Source organism: Kogia breviceps, chromosome 19 (assembly GCF_026419965.1).
Source record: "Kogia breviceps isolate mKogBre1 chromosome 19, mKogBre1 haplotype 1, whole genome shotgun sequence".
Classification (NCBI taxonomy): Eukaryota; Metazoa; Chordata; class Mammalia; order Artiodactyla; family Physeteridae; genus Kogia; species Kogia breviceps.
In genome coordinates this window covers 49,616,776-49,629,659 of record NC_081328.1, presented here as the reverse complement: position 1 = coordinate 49,629,659, position 12,884 = coordinate 49,616,776, and the positions used below count along the sequence as shown (strand labels likewise).

The 12,884-nt window shown below is 55.7% G+C and overlaps 1 protein-coding gene across 15 annotated transcripts in view; it reads left to right on the top strand.

The window, feature by feature from the left end:
- SEPTIN9 (septin 9) overlaps nucleotides 1-12,884 on the top strand; it is a 194,234-nt gene that overhangs the window by 142,211 nt on the left and 39,139 nt on the right. Inside the window, exon 1 of one of the 15 annotated variants that reach the window (XM_067021247.1) lies at nucleotides 12,120-12,362. The exons of 11 other annotated variants lie outside the window; for them this stretch is intronic. The gene's annotated coding sequence lies outside the window, so the exon portion shown is untranslated. Of the gene's footprint in view, nucleotides 1-12,119; nucleotides 12,363-12,613; nucleotides 12,684-12,884 lie in introns of those variants that run through there. 3 more of the 15 variants (XM_067021246.1, XM_067021249.1, XM_067021245.1) reach the window with 3 other exon arrangements.

Genomic DNA, 12,884 nt, shown 5'->3' with positions numbered 1-12,884 from the left:
TGGCAGCTACTGTGATCTGTGATTTGGGGCCCCTCAGCCTGTCCAGCGTGGACGCCTGATGCAGCAGTGGTTGGAAAGTAAGACCCCTGGGAGAGAAGTGAGGCCTGTGGTCTGGGCTGTCAGGAACCAGTGGCCTGGTTCCCGGGAGCAGCGCACTGACCCCTCGCCCACTTCCCGCACCCCGCACCCCCGGGACATCTCTGCCACAAAGCCGGAGTGACCTGGGCACGGGGATCCCAAATTCATCTCGCTGGACACGAGGCTGCCTTACTTTGACCAGTTCTCTCCGGTGGTGGAAGGGGGCTCTCTGTGCTCGAGAGGCTCCCACGGTGAGGTGGGAGGAGCTTGGCATCCAGGGAGCCAGCGAGGGAGGCGGACTGCACTAGCTTCCAGTGGCTCTGGTGAGGGAGGGGACCGCGGACAAGCCGGCTGCCACCATCGCTGTGGCCGTGGCCTGTCACCCTTCTGGGGCAGCCAAGCACCACGCTGGGGGAGCACCCAGGTGAACCCCAACATTGTCCTGGAAGAATCACTGGTCACGAGCTGAGGATGGAATTTCTGGGGAGGACCTTCTGCAGCCCCCGGCCCCTCTTAGGTACATTATCCCATTTTACAGATGTGCATAAGCGGGTCCCTCAGCTACTAAGTGGTGGGGCCAGGATTTGAACACAAGCAGGCAGCCTGCTGGGCCTGCCATCCTCCCCTTCATCTCCTTTCAGGACCTGGGCTAGTGGGGTCAGCAGAACAATGATTCCTAAAGATGCCCGTGTCCTAATCCCCGGAACGTGTGACAATGTCTGGTCACAAGGCAAAGGGGAATCAAGGCTGCTGATCAGCTGGCCTTAAAATAGGGAGATTATCCAGGATCATCTAGAAAGATGATCCTGGCTAATCCACACAGACCCAGTGTAATCACAAGGGTCCTTAGAAGGGGAGGGAGGAAGGAAGCGAGTCAGTGTCCGTGATGGGGTGTGGGAGACATTCCACTGGCCACGCGGGCTGTGAAGGTGCTGGGAGGGCCAGGAGCTGAGGAATGCAGCGGCCTCTAGGAGCTGGAACAGGCAGGGAAACGGATTCTTCCCTGCATCCTCCAGAGGGAACCAGCCTTTGGTTTTAACTCAGTGAACCTGTGTTGGACTTCTGACCCCCCCCTCCCCCCCAGATCATGCAAGATGAGGAACGTGTGTTGTTCTGAGTTACCACGTTGCGGTGATTTGTTGCAGCAGCAGCAGCATGAAGCAGATACAGCTAGGAAGTGGTGATCCTCTTCCGGAAGAATTCAGGAGCAATGCCCTCTGTATCCCGAGTCCTGGCAGATTCTGGGTTCCCCTATTCGCTCCCAGCCCTGGAGTCCACAGGATGCTCCCCCAGGCAAGGGAAGGAAAGAAACCAGTTGTGAGACTGTTTCCCTTGTATACAGATGGAGGCAAGGGTGTGGGCTTGTGCACCTGCCTCCTTTCTGTGGCTCCCAGACTTAGAATTCTTTAGCTGCAGGAGACTCCAGGGTTCATCTGCTTGATTGGGAAGTGAGGAAACTGAGGCCCAGAGAAGTGAGCCTGCGTGGCCAGGGCGTGCCTGGTGGTGGTGGAAGGTTAGCGGGTGTGGACTGCCAGGGAGAAAAGCGGATTGGCCTTGGGGGACGGTGCGGGGAGCTGGAGGAGCTGCTGCTGCAGCATCTTCCGGGTGCCCCTGCCTTGGCAGCCCTGGGAGCCCCGGGGACCGGAGGATGCCCAGGCTTGGAGGCCGTGGCCTGAGATAAGAGATAGGAAAGTGCCAGGTGTCCTGCCTGGGGTGGAGGCTTCCTCTGCAGGTGCCGCCCGATCGCAAGCCCCGCCTTTCCCCATCAGCACCCGTGGCCAGCAACTTACAAGAGTTAGGCTCCTGTCTCTGGCCATGAAATAGTCATTTTCTGAGCTGCGTAGGGCCCAGGTGGGCAAATCTCTGCCCCCTGACTGCTGTGATCATCCTATCCTGGGTCTGGAAAGACAGCCCAGATGACACTTGGTGATAGTTTTACAGCCTCCTTACTTGCCCCTCTGCAGCTCACACCTCCCCTGGCTTCCTGAACGGCTTCCCTGAGGCTCCGAGAGGCTTTGCTGCCAGGCCTTCGCCCGCTGGTCCCTCAGCCTGGAAGGTCTGCTTTCCCACAGGGGTGGGGCCTCTTTTCGGATTCTCTAACAGCCTTAGTACAGCGTTCTCAGGCGCCGCCGGCCCTTGCTAATTGTTGCCAGATTCCTTCGCTTTGTGTCTTCTCCCTGAGGCCGGGATCGGAGTGGGCGGGGCCTCTGTCTGTGAGGCTCCGCCCCAGCCCCATACCTGACGAGATGCCTGCACGCACTACACGTGTGCATGGGATGAAGGAATGAACGGTTAGGTTGTGAAATCATCCAATTCCCATTTCTAACTGGTACATCATGATAAAATATGTGTGGCATTTCACATTTTGAATATACTTTTCTGGGTGTGTGAGAGATCCAAGTGGTTTTATTGCGCAATTCATGAATCAGGCAGCATCCCCCTCAGCAACTGGACGGAAGCTCCCTTGAATGTACTTTAAAAAAATATTTTTTTATTTTGAAATAATCTTAGACTCACCAGAAACTGCAAAAGTAATGGGAGAGAGTTCCTGTGTACCCTTTTCAGCTTCTCCCCTAATGACATATCACAGTACATATCAAAACCAGGAAGCTGACGGTGGTACAAGAATGTTAACTCAGCTACACACTCTACTCAGTTTTCACCGGTTTTACAGGCGCCCCCCGCCCTTTTTGGGGTGTATGGTTCTTTGAAACTGTCACGTACGTAGGTTCATGCAATCACCGCCACAATCAGGAGACAGAAATGTTCCATCACCAGTGAAGGTTTTGCCTGGTTTTGAACTTTGTCTAAATGTTACCATACAGTATACTTTTATTTGTGGCTTCTTTCACTGAATCTTACGTTTGCAGGATTTGTTCCTTTTTTTTTTTTTTTTTAAATGTACTTTTTTTTTTTTTTTTTTTTTTTTGCGGTACGTGGGCCTCTCACTGTTGTGTCCTCTCCTGTCGCGGAGCACAGGCTCTGGACACGCAGGCTCAGTGGCCATGGCTCACGGGAGCAGCATGTGGGATTCTCCCGGACCGGGGCACGAACCCGTGTCCCCTACATCGGCAGGCGGACTCTCAACCACTGCGCCACCAGGGAAGCCCTAAATGTACTTTTAAAAGAGAAATTTCCCAGAAGATCTTTTGGATCCACCATTAAGGTTTTGAAAGCACAGTTACGTGAAACTCATCGGTAATGCAAACTCTTCCTGTCCATCAGCAGTCTCTGCTGCTTCTTCTCTGCTCTTCCCCGGGGGGGGGCTGGCAGACACTGCATTCCTGCGGGCTGTCTTCCCTGCTCCCACGCCCGCGGAGGTACCAAGAAGAGGCAGGGAGGCATCTTTGTGGAGCGTCTGCTTGGGTGCCAGGCTCAGCGCCAGTCTGTACCATCTGTACCGGGCTTAGATGGCTCAGTGCCATCTCTTTCCTTTTCATCTTCCTTGAATTCTGGTGAGGGAAGAACCCCCTTCCCCCTTTCGACAGATGTGAAAAATCACTCGCAAGAGATAAAGAAATTTACCCAGAGTCACTCAGCTGATAGGTGGTGGAGTCAGATTTGAACACCCATCCTTCTTGACCTCTAAGCCTGGGTTTCCTGGATAAAATGGGAACTTGGGTGGCTTGGACTGCAGGCCCTGGAGCGCTCGTAAATGGGACTGCTGGCCCCTGGGCAGGGAGGGTCTGGCACAAGGGTCTGGCGCAGGTTTGTGGAGCCAGCTGGGAAGGGTCAGTGTCCCCTATCTGCGTAAACAGCCGGAGGTCATGTGCCCGCTGTTTCACAGCCTTGAATTTCCTGAGCTGCCAGTTCTGGGAGGAGAGAAAGGAGAGGAAAGAGCTGGGCTGGGCTGCTTTGGGCCCAATTCCCAATTAAACAAGCTGCTTAGTTTCCCATGAGGGGCGGTTTTACCTGCCTCAGGGTCTTTGCTGAAGGGAAGAGGGGTTTCAGGCACCCCAGTTCAAAGTGGGTCTGGGGCTCACAAAGCCTCATATCAGATGCCCTAAGCAGCCGCAGAAGCCCTCAGCCCTCACGCCTGACACCCAGGCCTCCGCCCCGAGGGAAAAACAAGGCTTCTTCGGCTGGGGCATTCTGCCAGGTCATGAAAACTGGCCTGGAGTCGCCAGCGCCCCTTGGTTAGAAGCTTCATGTGGTTTTCAAAGCACTTTGACATGGTTAGTTCAAACCACCCTCCCCAAAACCCCACAAGGGAGGGCAGGAAGTTTGAGCCACCCTCTTCACGAGCAGCCAAGTAGCAGGTGGGTTCATTGCCCTCAGTCTCAGTTGGGTAAATGGAAGCTCAGGGAGGTGGCGCCTCGTCTCCGGGGCCACCTGGCCAGTTAGCCATGGGTGAGCTCAGGACTTTGATTCCCCAGTGCCTGCGAAGATTGCTTGCATTTAAAAAAACACAGGCACTGTCTCAGTGAACACCTGGGTGCCTCTGTCTAGCCTGAGAAGCAAACTTGACAGTCCTGTTTCCTTCCTCTCACCAGACACGACCTGCATCCGTATTTATCTATTTGTCGTTCCCATGTTTACTTTAGCACTTTTACTACACGCCTCTGTTTCTCTCAGTAATGTACGCTATTGTTTTACACGTTGCAAAACGACATAAACCAGGAGCATGTTCTGTAAGTAGCCTTCTGACGCTTACTCTGTGAGTTGAGGTCATCTGCACCAGTGCCTGTAGTTCTGGCCTGTGCATTTTCTCTGCCAGATGGTAGGTAGTCAGTGGGCAGATACACTATAGCTTTCTATGCTCCCCTTGATGGACTTCTGGGTTGTTTTCATATTGTTTTGCCTTTATAAACCATGCTGCTCCGACCATTCTTGTGTCCCCTGGTAATTTAGGAATTTGGACTTAAAAATCTTATTCCAAGACCTGTGGCTGCCCCAGGTAAGCTACCCTCCCCCTCTTTGGGACGCATGTTCTCCACTCCCACCCCTCCCTAACCTGTGTCCGGAGAGGCTGGATTGGTCCGATGTCTGGCCTAGAGCAAGAGAGCTGATGGGCTTTTAAGTCTAAGCCAGGGTTTCCCAAACTGTGTTCTCTTCGGGCTCATTAATACGCATTAGAGAGGCACAGGGGGTTCCACAGTCCAATAAGTTCGGGAAATAAAGACTTTGAACTTTTAAAAAACTCACATTGTAGAATTTAGTTCAAAAATACATGGAAATGTATTTGTAAATATCCAACAGAATGACTGTAGAGGGTAGCAATTGCCAAGTCTCTGGCTGCGGAAACCTTTTGGAATGGGAGCATCCGGCAGAACAGGTTATCCTCCTTTAACAGACTTTGAGAAACGGGTCTGAAGTGCTGGCTGTGGGTGGGGAAGGTGCCTGTCTGCAGTGAAGAGGGGTTTTTTTGGGTAAATGTTGGGGAAGGAAATCTTTTCCTCTACCCTCTTAGCTTCAGTCTTTAGGGGTCTGCAAATTAAACTGACAAGAGCCACGTTAGCAAGAGAAACGACAGACTTAATTAAGCATGTACATAAGGGGGAGTTCACAGAAAACTGTGACTCAAAAGGGCATTAGAATTTGGGGCTTATATACTTACCTTCTTCGCAGGGGAAGGGGAGGGGGAGAAGAGCACTTACTGGAAAACAAAGGACTCTGGAAAGATAAATGGGCCCTTAGGAGGAGAGATGGGATATAGGATAGTTTTGAGAGAGTATCTGGTAGGTGCGGTACGCAGACTTCTCTGCTGTGATGGAGTCGGTCTTCCCTGGGTTGCTTGGGGGAGGGGCTTGATGACAATTGCATCCTTCTGGAAGGCTCTGCTTTTAGGCAGATAAGGTTTAAGGAACTCCAGTGCCTTCTCTCCCACATCTTATGCCACAGTAGTATATCCTGGACCCCTTTCTGGGTGTCCTTCTCTTGTTCTCTTCCAAGTGCCAGCCAGGCAGTGGGCAGTGTGGAGACCCTTAATAAAACGGCCAAGCCTTGCGCACCGAATTGGCCGGGGCGGCCACCCCCCACCCCCACCACTGCGGGAACTGTTGACCCTCCCACCCCCACCCCACTCACCCCCTGTGTGTCTCTTGGGCACATCCAGCTCTAAAAATGTTGTCAAGATCTCACCAATCTCGGGTGTGTATGTGTCTGTCAGTCCTAACGGTGGTTCTCCACCTAGGCTACCCACTGGAGTCCCCCGAGAAATCTTTTAAAAATTACCAACCCTTAGATAAGTTAAATCAGAATCACTGGGGTGGGGCCCGGGCATCTGTATTTCCTAGAAGCTCCCCTTGGAATGGTAGTGTACCACCGGGCTTGAGAACCTCTTTTCAGAGGCCAAGCAAATACCCTGCCCTTTTTGCTTGCTTATCCCCTACCCCCCAGTAGAACCTCAGTCCCCGCTTCTAAATACTAAACCATGTATTGTTTGACTCAAAAATCTACCATCTTAGCTGCTAAGGCTTTTGTTTCGGTCCTTATTTCTGTGAAGGGTAAGGAGGTCCAGAGTGTCGCACGTAAAGCCAGCCTGGAGCGCCCCCTCCTGGCGGTCCTCCCTCCTGACACCCTGGAGAAAGCCTTCGGGGTCAGACACCCCTGGGTGCGAAAGACGGCCTCGGTTTCTGTTTGAAATCAATGCAGGATCTGATTGTTTTGTTGCTGGGTGTTGGGGATTCTGGGAGGAGGATGGTGTGGTGGGGTTGGAAATGTGCCGGGGGGGGGGGGGGGTTGGAAATGTGCCTGGGGGCTACTGCTCAGCTACAAAGTTTTCTTCACACCAGAGTAACAGAGCTGGCTGCCAAGGAAAGTTAAGATATCATCGAATAATTTCTGACACATTGTTGATTTAATGATAGCTTTTCAAGAGGAAAAAGGAATGTGTATTAAAGGTGCCTGCGAGGGGAAGATGCAGCCTGACAGTGGGGGTGGGAGAAGCGCTTCTTAGAAAGGAGGAAATGGGGCCTTCCTGCCGCCCGAGTTCCACAAACATTTATGGGGCCACTACCTAGGAACCGAGGAGGAGGTTAAGTCAGCCAGGCAAGTGCTTCAGGTCAAGATGTGAGGCGGGAAACACGAAAGGGGGCGGGGGTGGTCACATCTGATGGAGAAACATCCGGAGGGCTTCCTGGAAGTGGTGACTTCTAACAGGGGATTTTAGATGGGGTTTGGGAGACTACAGGGCCTGGATGAAGGGCATAGGGTCCTTAGAACACAGTATGTTTGGAGATGTGGCCGGCGGGAAGGTGGTCAGGGTCAGAGGCGGTGGCAGTCTGGGGGGCGTGGCTAAAGCTGGTGATGGAAGTAAGGCCGGTCCCTCCTCGCATCTCAGAGGAGACCCCCGTGTGCTGTCTAAACCCCTGCCTTGGGGGATGAGAGAGGAAGGTCGCCCGGAGAAGTGCCCTTCTAGGAGGGGTGCTTCATGCATGCCACGTGCTGCCTCTGAGGTCAGATGGGACGGAGGAACTGGAGGCTGGCCATGAGGATTGTTTCAAGAGGTGGGTTTTAACAGTGAAATGGGCAGAAGCCAGATAGCAAAGGTTAAGAAGTGAGTGGGTGGAAGCCGCAGTGTAGACCAGCTGTGAAGAGGCTGGATTGTTCAGAGAGGAAGAAAGCAAGCCTACAGTGGAGGAGGCAGCTGGGCCAAAGGAAGGGGGCTGGCCTTATTTTTGAGATGAGGGGCTGCCGGAACGTTCTCCTAGGTCAAGTTGAGAAGGAACTGGAAAAAAGAAAGATGTCAACCCAGTGTGACAGCTAGCCCCTGCAAGCATTGCTCTGCTGCAGAGAGAAGCTGTGCGGTAGGGCCCCTCTCTCCCTCGTGCGTGCCGGGGCCTCCGCTCTGGGGCTTTGGGGGTTACCCCCAGGGACGGTCGGGGCTTGTGTGTGTGTGCCAGCACCTCTCTGAGGTCTGCCTGCCTCTAGGCACGGGGCTCCCCACCCCACCCCCCGCCCCTGGGGGCATGTGGCTGCGTATGCTCCCTGCCCACTTCAGCCCCCAGGCCTACACTTCCAACCTGTCCAGCCCTTCCCCTGTCCCCCTGTGGGGGGAGCCCAGCGAGCTGCCCACAGAGGAGAGAGAGGGATATTTTTCTTGGCAGTTGACAGGAAGCATCTGCTGCATCCCATGGGGTTCTGCCCGGGGCGGGTTGGAAGAGAGTTGGCAGGTGGGCCGAGCTCTGTGCTCACCACCGGGCTTTGGGCTTGGCAGGAGGAACGTTCGGGACCTGGGAACTAGGGTGGGGGGGGCGGCATGTGTGTGCATGTGGGTGTGCGTGAGATGGAGGGAGGCAGGGAGGGAGGATGCTGTGTAACCACTTCCTCCCCTTCCGCTGCTGCTGCATGCTAGAGCAACCGTCTCGGGCATCACATGAGTGTCTGTCCTGCAGGGCGGGTGACCCCCCCCAGAGGCTGCTATGGTCTTCACCCAGTTGGCCCAGCTGCAGGTGGGAGCCCCGACTGTCCCTCTGTGGCTTCCAGAGTAGGACCCTGCTGCAGGACAGCTGATCAGTGCTCTGGCGACCTTTCTGTTGGGGGTTCCCCAGGGGGGATGGTGGGCTCTGCTCATGGGCAGGTGGAAACGGCCCACAGCATCCTTGTCCAGGACACCACGGGACCCCCCTCTCCACTGCACGTCAGCTGGTGCCCAGCGAGGGGAGCTTCCTTAGTTTTGTGGGGGTGAGTCCAACTCCCTCCCCCAAAACCTGACTTATGCCCCATCGGGTCTGGGAAGGGTCCTGCTCATGGATGCACGGCCTGGAGCAAGTTCCCTCCAGCTCTGAGTGTTTGTTTCTTCATCCTAACATATACGGGTCGAGTTCCAGACTGCAGGGCCGTATGAGTTTCCTGTGGCTGCTATAACAAATTACCACACGCTCAGTGGCTTAAAACAATAGAATTTATTCTCTGGCAGTTCTGGAAGTCAGAAGTCTGAAATCAGGGTCACTGGGCTAAGTCAGGGTGTCAACAGGGCTGGTTCCATCTGGAGACTCCAGGGGAGAGTCTGTCCTCACTTCCTCCAGCTGCTGGTGGCTGCTGGCACTGCTTGGCTTGTGGCCACATCACTCCGCCCTTCGCCTCCATCATCACACGCTTATCTTCTCCATATTCTTCAATTTTCCCTCTGCGTCCCTCTCATAAGGACCCTTATGATTATGTTGAGAGCCCACCCAGATAATCGGGGTAATGTCTGCATCTCACAATCCTTCATCACCTCTGCAGCGTCCGTCCTGCCATGTAAGGTAACATGCACAGGTTCCAGGAAGGGGGGGGGGCATGATTCAGCATCCCCCAGGGCTCCTGATTTGTCTCAGGGCCTCTCACCGCTGTGGCCTCTCCCGTTGCGGAGCACAGGCTCCGGACGCGCAGGCTCAGCGGCCGTGGCTCACGGGCCCAGCCGCTCCGCGGCACGTGGGATCCTCCCGGACCGGGGCACGAACCCGTGTCCCCTGCATCGGCAGGCGGACTCTCAACCACTGCGCCACCAGGGAAGCCCGCCCTTCTGGTTTTAAGGTCTAAAACAGGAGAAGACACCGGCTCAAGTGAAAAAAGAACACGTTAAATTCTTTTCTCTTTAATCTACCACGAGCATATTCACATTGTTGTGCAACCATCACCAGTACCAAGTTCCAGAACATTTTCATCACCTCAAAAGGAAACCCCATATCCATGAAGCAGTCGCTCCCCAGCCAACGCCTGCCCTGACCTTGGCAACCACTGCTTTCTGTCTCTATAGATTCTTTTTTAATCACTGTAATTCTGTGTGACTTTGAAGTAAATAAAAAGAAGCGTGTTGAGGTACTTAGGGGAGGCCGGTGCCTAGACGCCTGAGTGCGGAGGAGCAGGGGTTGCAGTAGCTTGGGTGTCTGGAAGGGTTCCTGGCTCCACGCTCCCGGGGAAGTTCCAACAGCCCAGCTCACTCTTGAGCCGCTGCTTTTGAGTCAGGGGTGCATCCTGGCCTGAGCACCTGTGAACCAGGTAAGTGAGGGAACCCTGGAAAGGGGAGCGTTGGCAGTCACAGGAACCGACATCTTTGGAAGCGTCTGACCGATGCTTAGCACACATCTGGCTAAGTGATTTCTTAGGAGAAGCTCTGTTCTTTCTGATGGTTGAATCTGAGAGTAATGTCCCCATACGTTCCCAGAAAGGGGACACTGTGATGTAGGGATCAGTGGTCTCAACAGTATCTCACAGAAGATGCTGCTCTGTGTCCTGTACCACCACCACCACCCCCCGCCGCGTGGCTGCATACATGGTGCTAAAAATGATCCAGATAAAGTGCCCTCCAAGGATCTGGTGTCATCTCAGGATGAAATTGAGGGTATTGAGAGGTGTACTGTCCAGGACAGTAGCCACTGGCCACGTGTGGCTGCTGACCTCTTGAAATGTGACCAGTCCAAATCGAGAGGTGCTGTAAGTATAAAATGCACGCTAGATTTTGGTACGGAAAGAAAAAAGATTGTAAATATCTCAAAAGGTTTTCTGTTGATTACATGTTGGGTTGACAATATTTTAGCTCTTCAGGTTAAAGTAAAATGCTTTAAAATTAACGTCACCTGTTTCTTCTTACGTTTTTTACTGTGACTGCTAGAAACTTTAAAATTATGTATGTGGCTGGCCCGTCTGTGGACGGCCTTCCATTCCCGCCGGAGGATTGGATGGGCAGCTGCGCAGGCGTCAGGCTGCTCTCTCTAGATGCCGAGTGTGTGCTGAACAGCAGAGTGGACTCAGCGGTTCCGGGGGGCAGATGTTCTGTGTTGGAAAAGCCCCTGGACTGGGGGGCTTGTCAGGCGCAGGGATCCCCTCTCCTGTAGTCTGGGGGCCGCCGTCAGTGACAAGTGAGGGAAAGGTACAAGAGGAGCTTGCCACGTGTACAAAGCACCCAGGCCGCCTCCTGGGCCAGAGATCTGGGGGTTGCGGGAGATGGAGGGCAGGGTGAGGGGTGGGCTTGGAGAGCAGCTGGTTGGCGCCCAGGAAGGGGTGGTGGGCCCTGGGGCCAGAAAGCCGGGGAACAGAGTGAGGCCAATGGTGAGAAGGAGGCTCCAAGGGGAGCGCTGGGGGGCAAGGAGTCTGCCAGGGCAAGTGTGGAGCGGAGGCTCTGTGTTAATTAACCTCCTGACAGCTGGCCTGGCCTCCTTTGTGCTGGTTCCCGGAGCTGCTTTTTAGGGCCCAGTGATGTGGGCCAAGTGGGCAGGGGTGTCAGAAGTGGCTGGGCCTTCTCCACTCTCTGCCTAGGAAATCACCTCCTTGGAGGAAAGGGAATTGTTATCTTTTGAGTGGCTGCCCTTCCTGTTTCTGGACACACATCTCACTTTAATTCTTGCAGCTGGAGTTGATTACACCCATTTTGCAGATGGGGAAGGTCCAGGCCGGCAGATGTCGAGTAGTGGGCCAAAACTACTTCGAGTGAAGGGACCTCCATCTCGTTTTGACCCTGAGGCCCATGTCTCGGATCCACCACGGCCTCCCGCCCACTGAGGTGTCCGCTGAGATGCGAAAGAGGGCTCCGGACATGCAGTCCCTCCCGCGGACGCCCCCCCGGCTCTGGCCAAGTGCCTGGAGACCCACGGCAGCAGCTCTCCGTGGCCACTCCACATGGGGGTGTGGGAGGGTGTGGGACACGGCCCCCTGAAGCCTTTGTGGTAAACCCCAAGACCTCGGAGGCCGTTGGGAAGCAAGTTGGCTGTCAGGGGTGGGAGTGGCCGCTGCTGGGGAGAGCTGACTGCTGAGGGACACGGTGGTGGACGTGGTCAGCCTGCCCTTGTGGCTGGTGGGGCGGGTGCCCCGGGGCCTCGCCCATCCACCACGCGGGGGCATCTGGGAACGGGAAACCCTGGGTGTGGCCTGGCCCACGTGGGCCGGGCTGGCGGTCCGGAGGCAGGAGGATGGACTGGCTGGTGTCACTGGCCCTAAGACAGCCTTCCCAGGTGTCACTCAGGCTCCTGGGCACTTGCACTAACCACTCCCTGCCCCAGGAAGACCCCCACACCGGCCCCCAGCAGCTCTCTCCTGTGGGAGTCGGCCTGAACATAGTCAGCCCCGCCTGTGCCTGGGAGTGACTCACTCCCTCGGGGGTCAGAGGTCCTGACACAGGAATGGATCTGGCCGATCCCAGCGTCCAGGCCCAGGCCCAGGCCCAACAGGGTCGCTCCCAAGCTCCCTCCTCTGGGGACCACCTAGCCCGTCCCCTGAGGGGGTCTCGGCACTTCCCAGGAGCTTGCAGGGAGGGGAGAGAGGAGGAGACTTCGTCTCTCATTCCCAGGCCCTTAGGGGCTGGAGAGGCAGGAGCCGGATTGGAATCGGAGTTCGGAGGCTCCAGGAAGAAGAAAGAGCTCTGGGTGAGCTAGCTGGCCACCCCCCCTGCCTCCCCAGCCCCTGCCCGGTCCTCTCTTCTCCCTCCCGGGGTCATTGCCACCTCGGCACACACAGCAGGGCTGGCTGCGCTCCCACCCGCAGCTGCCAGGAAGCCTGGACCTCCTGGGGAGGGCGGCCCGTCATCCGAGCTGCTAGGGGTCAGGACCAGGTGGAGGGGTGCACCTGGCAAAGAGGGAGCGAGGGCGGGGCGCGGGGAGAGAGGGTGCCTGCGGGCAGCGTCAGATTCTTGGCGTCGCCCTGAACAGACGGGCTGGGGAAGGAGGGCAGCCTGGCTGGCTGTCCAGGTGAGCCTCTTTCCTTCTCTCTCTTTCCCGGACTTCTTCCCCCGGGACCCTGTCAGTCCTCTTGGGGGTGACTCAGGCTGGCTTGGGAACTGGGCTCCTTGGCATTTCCTAGGCACCCGGGGTGGGGGTGATTGCCAGGGGCGCCCCTTCTCTCCGACTGCCCCCCCCCCCTCCGCAGCCCCTCGCCCTGCCCCCTCCGCA